Consider the following 21,556-nt stretch of genomic DNA (forward strand, 5'->3'; position numbering starts at 1 on the left):
GCAGATGCTATTTCACCTTTGTGATGATCGCACCTGTACAGGACTATATTTAAAGGATTATTTGTAATGCATTTTCGAAACACACAGTACATATATTTATATATTTTACATAGAGAGAGATTTGACTGGTAATTTGCATCTCATGATGTCAGGGAAAGATGCAGCAGTGCGTTAGGTGCTCATATGCTGCCTTGGCAGACTGATCAAATACGATTGTGCCAAAATGTTTCGAAATAGTTAAACTTATTAAACAAAGTCAGATATGCTTCTATGAAGGGAATTTTGGAAGCATGTGTTAATAGACAACTAAACAAAATGGAGCATAGAGGCATAAATCAGTCGCAGATAATGCAAAAGGATTCATGTAATTTTATAGCACAGGACTGGTAGCTTTTGCCCTGCATTGCTTTAGAGATGACCCACTGTGTATTAAGTCATCACATCTAGGGTTTCCTACATGTTACTACAACCAAATTCTAGTAGTTCTAAATCCTGCCTACTTTTGTGTTGGCCCCACTTACAGTTGTTTTGGTCCCACCTACATGAGGCCACTTCAATAATTTTTTCCAGGGCCACATAAAGTTCACAATCCACCCCTGTTCCTCTAATTGGTATTTCATGCTCTGTAAATTTGCACTATGCAGAATTGTATAGTCTATTAATATTAATAGAGTTGGGAAAACAATGGGTAATTAATTCTGTTGTGTTGTGTGGTCGGGATAGTACTGGGTCGAGTTGACGGAGTAAATACAGAAAGTGAAAGCATGATGGGTTGTTTGCTGGCAACCCTGTTAGCTGTAACTATCCAATGCTGCACTTATCACTCCTCTTACTGACTATCCTGCTTCAAGCATTAAGGGACATTTGCATCAATGGAATGTTCACAAGGAAGAGGTATCAACACCTGCTTGGCCTACTGGAGACAAGTACTGGAAACAGTGGATAAGAGTCAGCTCCTGATTCGCTGCCCATCTATTAAGTAGGCGGGCTTACTGGACATTAACTCATTTCACGACAGGAGCTCCTTGGGAGTGGTCCATGTCATCTACGTGTGTTGTTTTATTATGTTGTTTTATGTGTGTTGTTTTTATTCCAAAGGATCAAGAAAAGAAGATATTTCCAGGTAAGTCTTTATTATGAGCACTACTCTACAGAAAAAATGATGGCAGCTATAAAATTATAAATATTAAAAGGGAAATATTCATTATTTATTTACAAATCTAAGGAATATCTTTATTTTTATACATAAGGGGGGCACAGATGTTTATCATTAATCATAAGGGTCTGATCACTATTTTTATGCCTAAAGAAACACATTTGTAATTTCTTAAGGGGAATAATTTTAAATAAAGGGGCACATTTTTTTTTCTCCTAAGTAGGCAATCCTGTTTTACATGGTGGTTATATATATATATATATATATATATATATATATATATATGTATATATATATATCTATCTATATAAACATTTTATACTGCTAATACACGTTATTAACATTCATTTATATAGCTCCTAGATATTATGCACCACTTTACAGAGATGCACACATACTAGGATTAATTTTGGCAATCCGACACGTACAGAATAGCACATCATGTAATATTGGCATATTACATTTCTTCCAACACCCACCCACTTCAAAAAAATATTTTTAAAAAGTTATTTCTGGTGGAAGCAGCCTAGAGACAATGTGGAAATTAGTTGTCATATGGCCTGGTCCCGTAGGGGTTAAACATAGGTTATTACATACTTCTAATGGGATTTTACTTGATCTGATCTATGGCTATGAGCTGGGGATTGACAGTTAAGCTCCTGTTAATTTATGCATCTACTGCTCAGCCAAGTTTAGCTTGTTATGTGTTTCTTGAGAATTACAGCAGAGTTTGCTGCTCAGGCAAAACAAGCTGAACTTTAAATGGTCTTTTTTGTGTGTAGAACAATGCACACTTGTGTCCAAAAGCAGGCCACTACAGGCAGTAACACAATGTCCCAAAGGAGATGTGGTCTGATTATTGGACAATATAATTATTGGACAATATGACAACCGATCTTCTATTATACTGGGAGGGAAAAAGTAGCACATTAGTATAGGATAACACAGTCATGTCCAGTGAATAAGAACAGAATGTCTTCATGTTCACAAATATTTGAAAGGAACAGACAGGGAATGACCCAAACTGTTACACCATGCATATATCTCAGGCCTTTTATCCATTTCTACCTTCCAAAATGCTTCACTTAACCAGGTACATAATTGTCTGCTCTCATATTTTTTCCAGTGATTATTTATTTGCAGTTGCATTGGAGGAGGGGGGGGGGGGGTAAATTTAAAATGTGGGGACAGATTTATAGTTGGGGTAGGAGATGTCCTAGATCATCTTTAAATTTCATTGTAAAAATAAAGCTATTAAGTATTTGTGTGCTACATGAAAAAGCAGCTAGTATTTTCTTTACATGCAAAATAATAAACTAATTTGCACCCCTTGCATAGTAAGATGGTTTGTCCAGGATCAAATTTACTCCTTTTTGTGCCTTCCTCTCCTTACTTTTTCCTGAAGCAATGTGCAAGAGGAATCTGGCATTTTATGTGTGTACATTCTTGTAGCTGTTATGATTAATGTGCCTGAGGAAGAGGAGTTGAATAAAGTTTATATTCTACATTCAAACTGAGAGGGCCTCACGCCCATCATTACCTGCACTGGACCACACACTATGCTAGTGTCCAAATCCCTGTTTTAAACTAAACAACCCTGTATTCAGGAGGGGGCCTCTGGTCTAATTTGCCGTACCCCCCAGCTAGCCAGGCAGAGGGCTACATGCAGTCTCAGACCAGTCCACATGGGGACGTTCACATCTGTACCATTCAGCAATAGAGACTCCTGAGTTAAGGGGAGATCTCCCGGACATCGATGTAGCAGGCAATCTTCATGCATGGGTAATAAAAAGGTGGGCAGTGAACACTGAGAGACCAGGGGGTAAATGTATGAAGCTCCAATTTCTGCAAGTCGCCGGGAATCAGCAACTTTTCAGGGAAATTTTAAAGTGGTGATGGCTTGTAAAGGCATGATACAAATAGGGTCATCAATTTGCACCAACCCCCTTCATTTCATACCTCCCCTCCAAATTAAGGTATGAAAGTATTACTTTAGCTATGACTTTATATAAGCAAGCAGAGCTATTTATTTGTTTTAAGATATTACACAAAATTGCTAGCCCCTAAGATTCAATTCAATCTATGGTCACTCACTTTCAAAGACCTCAGGGGGGTACAAAGAACTGGGGTCCGGACCTCTCCTGGGGCCTGATTCATTAAGGTTCTTAAATGAAGAGGATTCTCATTTAAGTCTCCTGGACAAAGCCATGTTACAATGGAAGGGGTGCAAATAAGTGTTCTGTTTTACACATAAGTTAAATACTGCCTGTTTTTTCATGTAACACACAAATATCAACTTTAAATTTCAGTGTACAAATAAGCTATCAAATATTTGTGTGTTACATGAAAAAACAGTCAGTGTTTAACTTATGTGTAAAACAGAACACTTATTTGCACCCCTTCCATTGTAACATGGTTTTGTCCAGGAGACTGAAATGAGTATCCTCTTCATTTGAGATCCTTAATGAATCAGGCCCCTGATGTTTATTATTATACATTTTATTTTGTTTACTTTTTAATTTTTAAGTGGGAAGGAGGGGAGGGGGCTTGTGGTTGGGTGTAGGTGTTTGCACCACTCACCAGAGCTGATGACAGTGCTGTGTTTCTTCTGTTCCCTGGCCATTCGGTGAGTGACTCTTGACAGTGGGCTGCGGAGCTCTTGGTCTCACAAGATGATGTAATCACCATATGCTGGCTTCGCTGCCGTTCTGGTAATTTTATGAAAACTCCTAAGCTTCTTAGACAAGGAACAACACTGTCTGAACGTAAATGCCTATATGTGCCATATTTTGTTAAAACTTGCACTACACATGCTCAGAAAAGTACTATATGCTAATGAACGCACACACATACAATTCAACTTCGAATGCAAAGGGCACTTCCAGCAAGCTATGATTTCATGGGCGTAATGGGGGAGGGATAGAGCATGTTTGAAACACTGTGCCTTTATTATATATGAATTACATATGAGAACTACATTTGAAACTCCTATCATGAGACTTAACAATGAAATACAAAATACCATTATGTGTGAAACACTGTGTCGTAAATGAAAACTACTCATTTGAAATTCCTAAGTTAGAACATTCCTACGCATAACATGACACTAAACAATGAAGTAATTTGACAGGTTTTCAGGAGTTAAACCTCTCCTGTCCTCCATTAAAATTCACTTGTATGCACTAAAACTGCGCTCCACGTCACGTAAGGTAAGGTTTGAATTTCATGGCTGCTATTTCCATAGGATTGCAAGGTAGTGTTTTATGCACTTTCTCTCCACAGAGAACAAAACCCACTTTTTCAATTTTCTTGAAATCGGGATTGCGTGCCAGCACAACCTCCACAGACTACAACTTCTTGGCTATGGATGCCACTGCGGCTTTGAAAAAGTGGAGATGTTGCCTATAGCAACTAATCAGATTCTAGCTGTCATTTTGTAGAATGCACTAAATAAATGAAAGCTAGAATTTGAATGGTTGCTATAGGCAACATCTCCACTTTTCCAAACCCGCAGTTTAGTAAATCTAGCCCCTGAAGTGCTTCTGTCTTCCAGCTTCTTTTTTTATTTTTTTTATTTTCAGACCCTATCAGCGTGATGAAGAAAGGTGGGAGAAAGGCACAGTGTGATGAAGAAAAGGGGGGGAGAAAGGCACAGTGTTATGAAAAAGGGGGGTGCACAGTGTGATGAATGATGAAGAAGGGGGGGAGAAAAGCACAGTGTGATAAAGAAGGGGGGAGAAAGGCACAGTGTGATGAATGATAAAGAAGGTGGGGAAGAAAATCATAGTGTGATAAAGAAGGGGGGGAGAAAAGCACAGTGTGATAAAGAAGGGGGGAGAAAGGCACAGTGTGATGAATGATAAAGAAGGTGGGGAAGAAAATCACAGTGTGATAAAGAAGGGGGGGAGAAAAGCACAGTGTGATAAAGAAGGGGGGAGAAAGGCACAGTGTGATGAAGAAAAGGGGGGGGAGAAAGGCACACTGTTATGAAGAAGGGGGTTGCACAGTGTGATGAATGATGAAGAAGGGGTCGAGAAAGGCACAGTGTGATAAAGAAGCTGGGGAGAAAAGCACAGTGTGATGAATAAGGGGAGGGGAGAAAGGCACAGTGTGATAAAGAAGGGGAGGGAAAAGGCACAGTGTGATGAAGAAGGGGGTGAGGCACAGTGTGATGAAGAAGTGGGGGCACAGTGTAATGAAGAAGGGGGGAGAAAGGGAACAGTGTGATGTGTGATGAAGAAGGGGGAGAGAAAAGCACAGTGTGATGAAGAAGAGGGGGAGAAAGGCACAGTGTGATGAAGAAGGGGAGGGAAAAGGCACAGTGTGATGAAGAAGGGGGTGAGGCACAGTGTGATGAAGAAGTGGGGGCACAGTGTAATGAAGAAGGGGGAGAAAGGGAACAGTGTGATGAAGAAGGGGGGAGAATAACAGTGTGAAGAAGAAGGAGAGGGGGAGGCACAGTGTGATGAAGAAAAGGGGGAAAAGGCACAGTGTAATGAAAAAGGGGGAGAAAGGCACAGTTTGATGAAAAAGGGGGGAGAGAAAGGCACAGCGTGATGAAGAAGGGGGGGAGAAATGCACAGTGCGAGGAAGAAGGGGGGAAGGCACTGTGTGATGAAGAAGGGGGGACAGTGTGATGAAAAAGGGGAGGGAAAAGGCACAGTGTGATGAAGAAGCGGGTGAGGCACAGTGTGATGAAGAAGTGGGGGCACAGTGTAATGAAGAAGGGGGGAGAAAGGGAACAGTGTGATGAAGAAGGGGGGGAGAAAAGCACAGTGTGATGAAGAAGAGTGGGAGAGAGGCACAGTGTGTTGAAGAAGGAGGGGAGAAAGGCACAGTGTGATGAAAAAGGGGGGAGAAAGGAACAGTGTGATGAAGAAGGGGGAAGGCACAATGTGATGAAGAAGGGGGGGCACAGTGTAATGAAGAAGGGGGAGAAAGGCACAGTTTGATGAAGAAGGGGGGAGAAAGGCACAGTGTGATGAAGAAGGGGGGAAGGCACAGTGTGATGAAGGAGGGGTGAAGGCACAGTGTGATCATAAGGGGTCAAATTGTGGTGATGATGAAGGGGCACAGTAATGTGTGTGTGATGGCACAATGGCCTTGCAGCAATGTAGTGTGTGTGAGGTAGGTAGTGGCTAATTAATGGGTGCTATTTTGTTTGTGGGGCGATGGTGGAACAATTTAATAGTGGGGACTATCAATTTAAGAAGGGGTAGTTTGGGGGCTATTGAATGTGGAGGTGAGTTTGGGGAGAATGAGATCTCTTTATTAAATGTGACTATGAATTATTTAATGGCAGTGATGGTCGTGGGAATAAAGTATATTTATGAAATGTAAATACTATTAATTTATTGCTGGGGCTGTTTGCAGGGACGGAAATAGTTTAATTTATTAAATGAGAATATTATTATTTTAATGTTGGGGGTGGAGGAAGGCCTAATTATTACTTGTGGGTGCTATTGATTTAACTCTGGGACTGGTTGAAATTTTCTAAATATACCCATTTTTGTTTCAAAATAGGGCCCCCAGCATTCCAGCATCCAGACAAACCACAACTAAAGAAACCAGCAGCCACGGGTAGTGAAAGTGACAAGAACAGGTAGGAGAGAGCAGGACAGTCTGTGAAATGTTGTGATTCTAGTGGGACAATCCCAATTTTTGGTGAATGTTCTACCCAATGTAAGGGGCAGACCAAGATTGTTAACTCTTTGTTTACACACTGCATTGCTTATATACTACACTATGGTGCTAGATGTTCAGAAAGTCAGGAGTGCACAACAATGCAGGTTTTTTTTTCTGTAGGAGGGTGGCCTAGCGTTTTTTCACCTGCTAGTCACGCCCCAATGATGCATAGCCACGCCTCCAATTGTATAAAGCCACCTATAGCTACTTCAATTTTTTTTCCCATGCTCAACTATACGGGTAGCGCCATAAAGTTGTTGTAACGGGGTTCTGAATTCCTCTTGGCAGCCCTGCTAGTGAACATTGGGGGTAAGTTAGACTCTACACCTCCTAGTTCAGTGGTGTAAATACCAGTTAGTGGGTTTCAGTGCATCTTGAGTCCGCAGCTATCTCTAAGTCTGACACATGGTTATCTGCAAGGAAACATGTGCAGTCACCATTGCTTTATACAAAAAAGGGCTTTACAGGCAAGGATATTGCTACTAGTAAGATTGCACCTAAATCAACCATTTATCGTATCATCAAGAACTTCAAGGAGAGAGGTTCAATAGTTGTGAAGAAGGTTTCTGGGCGCCCAAGAAAATCCAGCAAGCGCCAGGACCGTCTCCTAAAGTTGATTCAGCTGCGGGGTCGGGGCACCAGCGGCGCAGAGCTTGCTAAGGAATGGCAGCAGGCAGGTGTGAGTGCATCTGCACGCACAGTGAGGCGAATACTTTTGGAGCATGGACTGGTGTCAAGAAGGCCAGCAAAGAAGCCACTTCTCTCCAGGAAAAACATAAGGGACAGACTGATATTCTGCAAAAGGTACAGGGATTGGACTGCTGAGGACAGAGTCATTTTCTCTGATGAATCCCCTTTCGGATTGTTTGGGGCATCTAGAAAAACACTTGTCCTGAAAAGGAAAGGTGAGAGCTACCATCAATCCTGTGTCATTCCACCAGTAAAGCATCCTGAGACAATTCATGTGTGGGGTTGCTTCTCAGCCAAGGGAGTGGGCTCACTCACTCTTTTGCCTAAGAACACAGTCAAGATACCAAAACATCCTCCAAGAGCATCTTCTCCCAACCATCCAAGAACAGGTTGATGATGAACAATGACTTTTCCAGCATGATGGAGCACCTTGCCATAAGGCAAAAGTGATAAGTAAGTGGCTCGGCGATCAAACATCAAAATTTTGGGTCCATGGTCAGGAAACTCCCCAGACCTTAATCCCATTGAGAACTTCTGGTCAATCCTCAGAAGGTGAGTGGACAAACAAAAACCCACAAATTCAGACAAACTCCAAGCATTGATTAGGCAAGAATGGGCAGTCATCAGTCAGAATGTGGCCCAGACGTTGATTGACAGCATGCCAGGGCGAATTGCAGAGGTCTTCAAAAAGAAGGGTCAACACTGCAAATATTGACTCTTTGCATAAACTTAATGTAATTATCAATAAAAGCCTTTGACACTTCTGAAATGCTTGTAATTTGACTTCAGTATACCATAGCAAAACCTGACAAAAAGGTGTAAAAACACTGAAGCAGCAAACTTTGTGAAAACGAATACTTGTGTCATTCTCAAAACTTTTGGCCATGACTGTACACGATGACAGATGCTAAACCAGTAAAATTAGCCAAAAGTATGTCACCAGCAAGTGAATCTAAAAAAGAAGAAATGAAAGAAATCCCCTATCGGAATGCAACTGGAAGTTTAATGTATGCATGTGTTGGAACTCTTCCCGACAACACAAATGTAGTGAGTCAATTTGCAATAAATCCCAGGAAACATCACTGGACGGGTGTTAAGAGAATCATGAAAGTCATTAAAGATAAAGTTTTCTAAATCCAAGTCTTCGGAAATAGAAATTTTCTGCAATGCAGATTGGGGAGCAGATGAAGATGATCTTCATTCATATACTTGTTACCTGTATGGATTAGCAGGTGCAGCGGTCAGCTGGGCAAGTAGGATGACTCGCTCAAGTAACAAGGCAGAGTTTATGGCTTTGTCAGAAGCAGCTAAAGGAACCCTATGAAATAAAGAAACTTTGTGTGAACTACATCTTTTAAGTAGAATTGTGACTAACAACATCAAAGATTATATTTACTAAACTACTGGTTTGAAAAAGTGGAAATGTTGCCTATAACAACCAATCAGATTCTAGCTGTCATTTTGTAAAATGTTCTAAATAAATGATAGCTAGAATCTGATTGGTTGCAATAGGCAACATCTCCACTTTTTCAAACCCGCAATTTTGTAAATATACCCCCAAATGTGACAACAAAGGTGATTTGTCAGCTAGTACTAAGCATCATGGCAGGTCTATTAGACATCATTTCATTCGGGAATTTGTTGGGAGAAAGTCAGTTAGTGTAAGCTACATTGCAAGTGAGCAGAATGCAGCTGATATGCTTACAAAAGGACTTACACCACAATTGTTGATTGCATTTTGTATAAAATGTGATTTGGAATGTTATGAATACTGTTGTTTTTGCATTATATGTTGCTTTATCCCCATGTTTCAGATAAAGGTAAACCATGTAAAAGTTTAATGATAAATAATTGTGTTTTTTGATTGGAGATATCTCTATGTAAAGGGAGGGAGTTGAGACAGATTGGCGTTTCATGTTGTCTCCGGTGATCAGGTGTAGGATGTGCTGTGTTGTCCAGCCCCCGTCTGGATGCTTGCTGTGCATGCGCAGTGTCCGCAACTTATTTGTGTGTTAGTGACGTAGTACTTAGCTTATTGTGTTTATTCATCTTGTTTTCCAGAATTGATCGTTCATTAAACCAATAATTTGCATCCTGTATCTAATAAACCAACTTTCTGGTTAATTGTGGATTAAACTTCTTACATCTCCTGACATCTGTTATAATCAAAAAGGCATCTGTCAATACATCTGTCAATAATTCATACATTTTATATTGAACTACAGTATAATCTCAGTTGCCACGATAACCTATTTTCTCTGTGACACTTTACTTTCTTCATACGTTCCCAAATATTGCCTAAGTGGATGTATGTAGTCTAAAGTAAATACCTGTTAAAAACACTTTAGACATAAATACTTTATTTAGCTAAGTTTGTGGTGAAAACTGTCTGAAATTTCTGCTTGGACAATGACCTCATTGGTATGTGTGTCTGCTGACTGTTCAACAGAGACTTAATAGACTTTTAACAGCCAGTAACCTATTCAGTGCCTAAATATACTATGAAACATAGAGATGCTCACTGACCCCCGTGAAGTGGTTTTGGTTTTGGATCTGGATTAGCTTCGTATTTTGATTTTGGTTTTGGATCTGGATTTTTTTTTAGAAAAATTGCTAAAATATGCTAAAATCACATCATTTTGCTCTTTTTTTAATCCTACATTATTATTAACCTCATTAACATTAATTTCAAGTTATTTGCAGTCAATTTTGACCACCTCACAGGTCACATTAATATTTTAATACATTTTCGGACAAATACTGCAGCGACCTGGCTGGATGCTAAGCGACAGACTGACTCAAACACACGGCAGTTCCTAGCACATCTAGGACACACTGTCACACAGCAATGGCAGAAAAGAAAAGTGGTGCAAGATGGAATTGTCCTTCGGCCCTTCCACCCACTAATAGTGAGTACACTATTAGAATGGTCACGATTACACATAGCACTCGTGGATGGACTCTCCTCAGGGATTGGTGTTATTTCTGAATCTGAACATACATTTTCCTCTAATGCCTTACTGTTTTACTCCAGCTCGGCTTTTACACGTAAAAGTATTTGGGCACCATTTTTGGAGTCCATATGACAAGGTCTTGCTTGGTCACAACTGACCTTACAAGAAGATGGCTCAGTAACAGGGGCCGCTTGTGTAATGTATTCAGATATACTTTACTGTAAAATGCATCATCATGGTACTATTTACAAATGTAAGTGTAAATATAAGTGTGGGTGTGTTGCTTACCCGTGCAATTCGTTACTAACCCTGCTATGACATAGCGTACTAGTCGCAATCACACGGCAAACTATTACAATTGATATTTGTTAATTTAGAATAGAGATGGGCGGGCTCGGTTCCCCGAGAACCGAACCCACCCGAACTTAGGCTATCCGAGTACCGAGCCGAGTCGACTCGGTACCTTCCCGCCAATTCAAATTCCAAATCGAGGCGAACGTCATCGTGACGTCATCGGATCCCGTATCTCGCGAGTTTTGTAATGTATCATGATTAGTCTGCTGTGTCTTTAAGGTGAAACAGGAAGGGGTTTGGCTGTCAGAGCAGTGTCTCCTCCTTGTCAGGAACTTATGCACTGAGCTGTACTGGAGATTATACTTAGCTATACACCAGTCTGATTTACATGTGTTCCCTTTACTGAACGCTCCGGTCACAACAAGCAAAGTACTGAGACCATGTCTGACTGACAGGTGAAGGTAAGTCAGTCAGGGTACTTTTATGTTTAGGACTTATGTAAACAGATCAGAACAATATCACCAGGTAATGATTTTCACACAATTTTTATTCTTATGACAGGAACCAAAAGAGTAGTAGTGGGAGCCTGAGAGTGAAAATGGTTATTTGTTATTGTGAATTATATATTTTCTTAGCAGATTAGAATTTATATTACTGTGTAGCCATCATGACCTTCATAACATTATCATATGACATCAGTAATTGGGAGAAAATGTCAAAATATAAAATGTTTACACTATGTACAGACATAGATGGACATTGCATAAACTACAATGTATCCAATTTAATGTAATGTATCCAATTTATACATTAATTCAATCTGACATAAGTCATTTACTGAAAGGAAAGGATTTGACATGGTATTTGAAACTGGACTTGCTAGGAGCAATTGCTGCAGTATGGTTGCATACAAATTCAAAGAAAATGTAAGTTATCTTATAGACGATATTACAAAATTAGTGGATAAATATATAAGTAACCTGAGTGGTTGTACTTACTGAATGTACTGCAAATTGCTATAAGACATCTCATTAACTAATAAAGCTTAGATTGCTACACTAAAAGCATTGATACCCAAATTGAGGATGCTATTTTGGAATTGCAAGAGGATGAGGATGTTGATGACATGGATGTTGTTTGTGTACGTTCTGTACCGATGAGTTTGTGACACTGGTGTGTGGCAATGTTTTCTAGATGTGATATAAACTGCATGGTCTTTGTGTCGTTGCTCTGTCGCTTAACATCCAGCCAGCTCGCTGCAGCATTTGGCTGAAAGTATATGAAAATAATATTGTGACCTGTGAGGTGGTCAAAATTGAATGGAAATGACTGCAAATTAGTGTTAGTGAGGTTAATAATAATGTAGGTACAAAATAATACCTAAATTATGTTATTTTAAGCTACAAAAATGGAATTTTTTAACAAATTGCAAAACAAAACCAAACAAAACCAAAACCAAAACCAAAACACGCTATGGCGGTTTTGCAAAACCAAAACCAAAACACGACGGTAATCCAGATCCAAAACCGAATACAAAACCAAAACACGGGGGTCAGTGACCATCTCTAATTTAGAATGACTTCAACCAATTATTTGACTTCCACACTGTTAATGCAGAAGATCGGGACCCCTGGACAAAAGATGTAACTACCATAGTAGCAGAGTGTGCAGCTGCTCTTGCAAAATTGTTTTGATGACAACAAATTTTTTATCGCTGAAATACATGCGATAAAAAATCCTACTTATCGCTGGCATATGGACTTTAATTATAAATATCTACCTTAGAGTGCACACTAACTCCATTTTTCCGGTAACATGTCCCACTATGCATATTTTTAAGACATGAACCCACAAGATCACACTGTCACACTCTAAAAAAAGAAAAAAATTGCAGGTATGATTTAGCCATTTTAGAAGTAACTGCTTTCTTGGTTATTGTCACTTGAGACACCCGCAGTATGAATTAGGCATTTAATCACTAGAATTTGTAACCCATTGTTCCTGTATAAATGCTTCCTAAAGCGCTCTTTAGTGCACAAGTAACAGGAACACATAATTTACATTGATAATAATAGGTAAGGAAATGCAGATATTAAATGCCTAATTGAAATTACAGGTATAAAAATGTTCCTCTAACATTAGTATTTCAGATCTTTGGTAACCTATGCATCCCCTTGTACAATGAAAGAAATGTCTATGGTGCTAAAACAATTCAAAAGTTCAATACAGTAAATGTTAAGACTATAACCTATAGGCAATGCTAGTCGCACACATATAAGGGGTCTGTAAGTCCCAAAAATACAGACTCAATAGAAAAGGGAAGGCTGCATATGCATATGCCTTAACTGAATAAAATGAAATGATATATTCGTCAGATATAAAACCCCCAAACAATTATTTAACAAATGTCAAAATAAAAACAATATTAAACGGTAAATTCCATATATGCAATTAATTTCACTAATCAAATACTGTACTTAGCATAAGCTCTATATTAGCAACAAATTATTGAGGATGGTGACATCCAGATAGTAATACAATTCGTATTTACTGAAACATTTGTGAGCCCACTGTAACAATTCAGAAACAGGCAGGAAGTTAAACCACTTCTATTAGGAACACATCAGTCCCAGTTATTTAGAAGTATATTACTATTAGTAGTAACAATATTTTCTAATGAAAGTAATGATAAGTGTTTATAAATATAATTATTTAGCATTTAATCTGTAGGATATGTTAAAAAAATTGCAATTGTATTTATGATAGAGACAATAAAAAAACAAAAAAAACCCTGCTACGGCGCCAAAATAATATATAACTATGTGGTTTAGATACTGAATAAGGTGTACAATCACAGTACCAATTAGAAAATAGTTGTATTGATGTAAAACAGTGGTCAAGCTGCTGCAAAAAAAGGCGGCTGCGTCCACCCACAAACTAGCAATAAATAAATGAAAAATGCAGCGCTACAGACCTATCTGTCTAAAGATGTATGTCATACAAAAAGCTAGTTTTGCCGGTTATTAAAATTGTGTATCCGCACATGTAAGCTGTTGCATCTTATCTCAAATGATATCATTGAGGAACTGCCTGCTCCGATTCTCCTCCTACCCCCGCTGTCCAGCTGGACTTGATCATCAGGTACTGGGTGTAGTGCGGTGTTTGTGACCCGTTCGGCTAAGAACCATATACACGCCAGGTTTGGATAAACTAAGTAACTGCCAGCACACACTCAGGACCCCGCTCAAATTGGAACATTTCCAGGGTGTCGGTGAGTCACAGACCCGCTCCCTGCAGGACGTATATCTCTAATATTATCGGTCATCTGTACCGTCTAAGAGAAAAGTCCCCGTTGGAGCTATCCCTGAAGGTGGGAGTGGAGTGATTTACTATTCTGCGGACAGAGACAGTGAGTACTAACAATTATATGCACTCACGTTTTGGATTATACTATCATTGCGGGTATGGAGTAGAACTTTTGAAACATAGGATATAACGGCGGCTCTGATTCTCTACCATATGTGTCTAGACAGAACTGCATACAGCTATCAGGACACCATTAATTACCCAAACGGGACATATTTTTAGCCTTTGACTGCTAATCACGACTGATACTAGCATCAGTGGCGCACGCAGGGGGGGTTTATGAGTCTCTAGAAACCCCCCCCTGCGCTAACTAAGTGGCCACTGTCCTATACAGCAGCCGCGGCGCTGTCAAAGAAGCGTCCGCGGCGGTGCTGTATTGTATACAGCACCGCCGCAGACGCTTCTTAGACAGCGCCGTGGCTGCTGTATAGGATAGCGCTGGCGAAACGGAGCTGCTGCGCATGCGCGGGCGCATGCGCAGCAGCTCTCTCTCGGGTTTTTTTGGGGGTCGACGGGGAGAAACCCCCCCCCCCCCCGACAATCCTCCGTGCGCCCCTGAGCATTGTGTAGGGAGACCACTTTAAAGGTTTTTTTTGTACTACTATACTACTTACCACAATACTGGCTACATTAGGACAGCTGTCGCGATTTTTCAATCAGTAGCATTGTGGTTCTTTATTTTATCTCATGAGCAACGTTTTATATACATTTTATATGTTTTTTAATTTGTATCTCTGTCACAGTGCACGGTGACCGAGTTTATGTTAAGTGTCTTCCTTTTACTATATTGCAATCAGCAGTAATAGGTAATTTATATGTGGAATTACATGGAATAAATTTATATATGAGTCTATTCGTGATCCTGTTTTATTCTTTTTTGTATGACATACATCTTTAGACAGATAGGTCTGTAGCGCTGCATTTTTCATTTATGTATTTATGATAGGTTGTAGAATAAGTAAAAATATGCAACAGGAACATTAATTGTTGTTTATATTATTAATTGTGATCTCACCCCATTCCTGGGTAAACACTTTCTCATTCCTATCCAAACTTATTTCCCTGTAACCCCATAATGACTATCAATCCTTTAAAAACCTCCAGTTATTGGGGACTTGTTTCAGAGGGGGAAATATCACCTCTCTCTCTCTCTCTCTTGGCCTGATTGTTGTTTAGGCGTACGTCCATTTGCGTAACGTTTCTTGCGTGAAATAGCTCTGCGCATACTCAGAAATGGGACTTATGCCAATTAGCACAATTGCATGCAATTTATGTCTGAATGCAAATGACACTTACTACTGCCTACAACTCGAGAGACTGAATGGGGGAGGGAAAGGGCAGACTTACATAGCCATGTACAGTAAGGGCCTGCAGACGCAGATGCTCCAGATTCAAGTCCTTGTTTTCTCGCAAAGGCACTTGTTTTCAGCAATATCATTTCCACCCTCTACAGGGCTGGTGTACATGCAGAGTCATGATGACAACTGTCACTGCATAGTCTTCGATGTTAAAGGTACACATATGCCTGCCATTAAGTAGCACAGAACATGTGTATGCAAGTAAGATAGACTATAGAAACACATTGGGCCTGATTCATTACTGATCTTATCTGCTGTTTTTTGCGAATCTTACGAAAATCATCTCTGCGCATGCCCAGAGGAGAAAAGATGGAAAATCTGCTGCGTACGTTAAGCATTTCTTAAGTTAAGATGAAAATCCTTCTTAACTTCACTTAAGAAGTTCTCTGACCACTTAAGAAAAAAGGTTTGGGAATGGGCGGTGATTGGGCGGAGATCGTACTGACTTAAGAAGAGTAGGTGTTTACCTCCGGATCTGTCGACTAGATTAGAAGAAATGCTTTCCGTTTTTCTTAACTTCATGCTTAATCTTAAGGAAGCTTGGAGTCATGTTTAAATCCAAAAAAGCGATAGCAGCAGCGCTGAATAACAACACTAAACTGTTCAAAAAGCATTGTTAGTTTAAAACACTCACAACTAAATGCACAAGATGCATCTTAATACACTTTACTCAGAATTTTTTTTTGTTTTTTTGTTTTTGTATTTTAGATTAATGTCAAACATTAAACAACATACTTTTTTTTAAAAAACAACAACCATGGTGGATGCACAGTTGTAATAAATTGCAATGTGAAGCGGTTGATGTGTACTATCTAATAGTTAGCCTATACCTTGTTTGATATTTTTTTTTAAACGGATAATAATACACTAGTATAAATGAAAGGCATAACAGCTTTATTTGTTAAAACTATATAGATAAATGTGCGAACATAAACCATGTGTACTCTTCCATAAAGGACACTTAGTAAACCCACACAAACATGGGGAGGATATTTAAACTACACAGAGTAAGGCTGTGACTGAGGATTTGAACTCATGACCCCACTGTTGGAAAGTGGATTGTCTAACCACTAAACCATCTTGCAGATGGAAACAGTATGTGCCTGATATAGACTAGAACAAAAAGCTCAACAATACACCATTCCATGTAAGTCAAGTGCTACTGGCAAGCTAAAGTGTTACTGTGAAAAAATAACAATTACACATACCAGCAGCGCCAAATAAGCCACCACACTAAACTGTTTTAAAAACAATGTTTGATTTAAAAACCCATAATAAAAAAAATATGCACAACATACACCTGCATAAAGTTCTCTCATAACAAACTTTTTTCTTTTTAAATTTTTATTAATGTCAGTAATTATACAAGGAAATATTTTTGCCCTAAATCCACAGTATTAATAATTTGCAATCTAAAATTGCCTTCTGCCATTTTATTTTGGAACTTAGGTGTTGTTTATTTATATCTGTGGATATTTTCTATTTGGTTGGATTCACTTTATTTTGAACAGCTATTTGTCTCTGTTGTAGCTCCACACAAATTTCAATATGCAATATAAGGCATTTTCCTCAAAATGGGTCAGGAATCGAACTCATGACCCCACTTATGAAAAGTGGATTGTCTAAGCACTAAGGCAACATGCAGATTGAGCATTACATACATTACATAGACTTGAATGACAAGCACCATGTTTGATAGTCCTATTAGGTTAAATAAAAATAAATGTGGATGTGAATTCAAAGGTTAATAATTCACAATCATAAATATATATGCACAATACAATACACTATAGACAGAGCCAACACACATACTAGTGCTCTCTTCTATAAGTGGCACATTGGAGTAAACCCACAGAAACATGGAGATATACAAAGTCCACACAGATATGGGCATGACTCTGGATTTGAACTCATGACCCTACTGTTGGCAGCTGGTCAAACATACAATACAATACAACACAACACAGGCACTAGTGGCAACCTAAAGTGTTAATGAGCATAATTGAATAAACAATTGCACACACCTTCTTAATTACCGACATGAAGGATCATATTTTTTTCCAACAGTTTCAAATAAGAATGTCTATGCAAATGCACATCAGAATAAATCACAATCAGAAAAAAACGCAAACATATTTTGATCAGTATAAAATTAAGCAGATTTCCATAAACAGCATTGCATATACGCAGCATCAGATCTTGTCACCTGATACCACAGTGGGCCATACACCTGCATATACTTGTCTCATTACAATCCACTATAAAAGACTTCTTCATGCACACTTGAAGTTGGTTAGGAGTCTATAGTGGAGTTTACTGGTGTGGATTTGTATAGTGGACTTTTATTTGTATTGAGAATTATCTTTTCTCTTACTCTTTTATAGACACTTTAAAAGTTTGTGTTTGTAAGATATTTTATGTTCCACAATAATGGTGCATCTCATTTTTCATATGTAATGTGCATTTTAACATGTGTGTTTTGTGTATTATAATTTTGAACCCAATATTTTTTTTTTTTGAGGGGGGGGTGATGTGAAGCTTTTCAATACAATATCTATTAAGATGATTCTTATGTGTTTTGGCACTTTCCCATGTTACATGTTTATCCAACAGATCCACAGCCCTCCTGAAACTGTGGATGAAGGCCACTTCAGGTTCCAAACTGATTTGCAAAGTAAAATATTTTTCTAATATGGTTTATATCACAATTTTAAAATGGTCTAACATCCTAAAAGTACATTTGTTGTTTGGTGATGAAAGTAAAGGCATTTTTCAAAACATAAACAAATGCGTGCACCAGACAGTTTTGACTGAAAAAAATGTTTACCTTTTGAAATTTGCATTATTTTGTAATCTGGCTGCCTCTGCCCCTACTGAGATTTTCGGATGTGAGTTTTCTAGCAATAACACTTATAAAAATAATGTTGATGGTTGACTGTTAGAGCTTAGCTGTAAAAAGACCAAGGTTTTCATAGATATACTACCAGCGGGGCGCCGAACTCGCGGGTGTTGAAGAACCCGGAGCTTCATACATTTACCCCCAGGTCTTAGTTGGGACATGTCTGCCTTACCTGAAAAATAACCAGTAAGCAACCATCGTCTGTGTTAATCATATATCTGACTCACTATGTGAATGTTCTTTTCTGCCCAGGTAAATAAAGTAAGTGTTGTCTGTTTATTGATTTTAAGGCACTGAATTTTCAATGTGTTCTAATGGAGATACCTTATGAAAGATAGTCTTTAATTTTGTTGATAATTTAGAAATAGACAACATTTTATAAAATAGCTAAATGTGTTTAATTTATTCCAACAGACATATGTCCCAGCTGTCAGCTGGAGCACCAAGGAGGTGCGGTAAGGATCATTTCATGGAGGAGGAGGAACAGGACATGAAGGTGTTGCCTTTGTAAGCATGTAGGTGTCTATAGTAACAATGTTATTCATTTTAGGTTATTGGGTACCTGCGTTACAGTTATGCTATCAGAAATTATAGATTTTACAGCGTCGAAATACAGATGTATACAAAGTACACAAAGTCAAGTAATATTTTGTTTCAAAATGGCCTAAGGTTGATCTTCTCTCTAATATTTTAAACAGATAAAGAAGATTGCTATTATGGGTTCCAGCATGACCTGCCTTGCAACACCTCTAACCAATGGGATAAAACCAACATGCATGTGTTTGTATTTGATCTTTTATTTATATTTAAAGTTTGTTTTTATTTTGTGTTTTATTTGATTACTGAAATAATGTTTATAAATAAATAATACTATATATTTTTTTGCAATACTCATTCTCCTGTAACTCTCTGCTGCTTTGGGCACTGTTGAACACCCTCTTCTCCTACACATCCTTCACTCCATTCTCCATCTAGACACAGTTCTCCCCTGGATCACTTCCTACCTCTCTAACAGCTCCTGTATTGTACCCACTTCTGGCACATTCTCCCTTCCACTCTCACTCTCTATTGAGGTCTCTCAAGGCTCTTTTTTTTTTTTCTTCTAAATGTTGTACTTTAATGTTGTACAGCTCTTCTCTTGGGGTACTAATGTAGTCATTTGGCCTCCAATACCACCTCAACTCCGAGGACACCCAAATGTACATTGCATTCCCTGACCTTTTCCTTTCAGGCCTATCTGTTGAAAACCACTGTCTTTCTGCATTTTCCCCATGGCTGTCACATCGATAGCTAAAGCAAATCATACAGAGCTCAATAGTGTCCCTCATGCCAGAGTCACCAACTGGCCTCCCCTCTCACTCACTGTCAATAACACCACTCTACCCTATGTGTTGCCTAAAATGTAATTCCTCAGTAAGTTTGTGAGGAGGATAGGAGGACCACATTCATGAGGCAATTTAGGGCCCAATAAATGTATTACTTTGAACCTTACCAAAACCATATCACAAAGTCATGCTTTAAATTAGACACATATTTTAAACCATAAGTAAATTACTGGCTGCTTTTTCTGGTATTTACCTCAAAATTTTACACTTTTTTTTCTACACTTTTACAATTTAGCTTGGACAAAAACTACCACACTTATAAACCTAGTACCTGTTATCAGGTGCCTGTAATTGCAAATAGCGGAGTACAATTCCCATCGGTCCACCCCCATTTGCTAGGATATGGGAAATGAATGACAAGCCGACATTTTGCACACAGATATGGAAGACATGACGTAAGCCCTCCCACACATGCTCTGCGAACCAATCACAGAGTTGAATACTGGAAAGTATTGAAAGCATTGTAACTATTGCAAAATGAGGTATGCCACCTTTGCGAGTAGAGAGCTGCGTCTATTGGCAGAGGGCAGGGATAATATGCCCAGTGGGCGCTACATTTCAAATGAAATGAAGCTGCGGGCCTACCGCATGGTTTGCCTCTTCTTATGGCTACGGTTTCACAACCGCAGGACTGTAGTCAGCTCCAGCGGTGCTGGAGTGATTTACGGCGGCATCAACCACAGCTCTTGGAGGAGCTCAGAGAGTAGATCAGGATACGTGAGTTCTCTATTGAATCTCTAGTATATGGATAAAATAGTTGTTTAATTTTTAGAATGACTTTCAAAGTTGATCGAGGACATGCCCTACCCCAAATATAAATCTGTCTCCAGAATACAAATGTAACTCCCTCTCCAATGTAAAATGTTTTTGGGCCTGTTTTTTTATTTTTATGTTGGGTTAACATTTCATTTACTTTCATTACTGATGGAGGCCCATCATATTTCAATGGAGACTGCAGCCAGGGATGCATCAGAATTGCACAGAAAGGTGCTAGAATGTACTACACATCCAATCCACTGGATCAAAGGCAGTCCTGTTTCCTCTGCGGTAAGTCCTCACAGGATGCCAATCAGTGCTGGTTTAAAGACAAAGGGCCTGAGTCATTAAGGAGCAAAAAAAGGAGTAAGTCTTCTCCTGCACAAATCATGTATCACGCATCTCACCGGTTTAGTTCTATTCTGATCCTTATGCACATTGGTTTCCCTTGGTTATTGCTATCTGCTGTACAGCCTGGCGTTCCTCTATCCTCAGACGCCATCTTGTCAAGTATTCTGCACATGCGCAACCCCGGGAACCTTTAAAACCTCTGCTCCGCAAGGTTTTAAAGGTTCATCTAGCCAGGGAACTGGCTGGATGATCACCAGCCAGTTCCCTTTATAAGGGTCCTCCTCCTTTCTATGGGTTTCAGATCATCAGGTCTACCTACCTGATAGGAAGCATCACCTCTGACTCCTGTTCATGCTTATATGTACCTTTGTTCCTGACTTCGTGGGTTAGGCCATTCATTCATCAGTTGCAGCTTCACTCGTTATCAGTCCTGTTCCAGAGTTATAACACCTGTGTGGCTCTCGGTGCTTCTGCTCTCTGCAGTTCATCGCTTTACAGCATTACCTGTTCAGCTTATTACACAGCCAAGACCTGTGGCCTCACTGCAGAGCATTGCTCATCATCCATCCAGTTCCTATATTTTCATATACCTGAGGCCACATTCCATTCTGCCTTACAGCTACGTTGTGGTTCTCTAAATTATCTGCTCTGCGCCCCCTAGA

At 39.3% G+C, this 21,556-nt stretch overlaps 1 long non-coding RNA gene across 2 annotated transcripts; it reads left to right on the forward strand.

Annotated features, from left to right (window-relative positions):
- The first annotated feature begins 1,023 nt into the window (after nt 1-1,023).
- On the forward strand, nt 1,024-19,189 carry LOC142140396 (uncharacterized). 2 transcript variants are annotated; one of them, XR_012688449.1, is made up of 3 exons: nt 1,024-1,123; nt 18,817-18,917; nt 19,101-19,189. It is a non-coding gene; the product is annotated as an uncharacterized LOC142140396 (long non-coding RNA). The 2 variants fall into 2 exon arrangements; XR_012688450.1 differs by lacking the exon at nt 1,024-1,123 and adding an exon at nt 18,483-18,588.
- Nucleotides 19,190-21,556: the final 2,367 nt, after the last annotated feature.

This window comes from Mixophyes fleayi, chromosome 2 (assembly GCF_038048845.1).
Source record: "Mixophyes fleayi isolate aMixFle1 chromosome 2, aMixFle1.hap1, whole genome shotgun sequence".
NCBI classification, from domain to species: Eukaryota; Metazoa; Chordata; class Amphibia; order Anura; family Limnodynastidae; genus Mixophyes; species Mixophyes fleayi.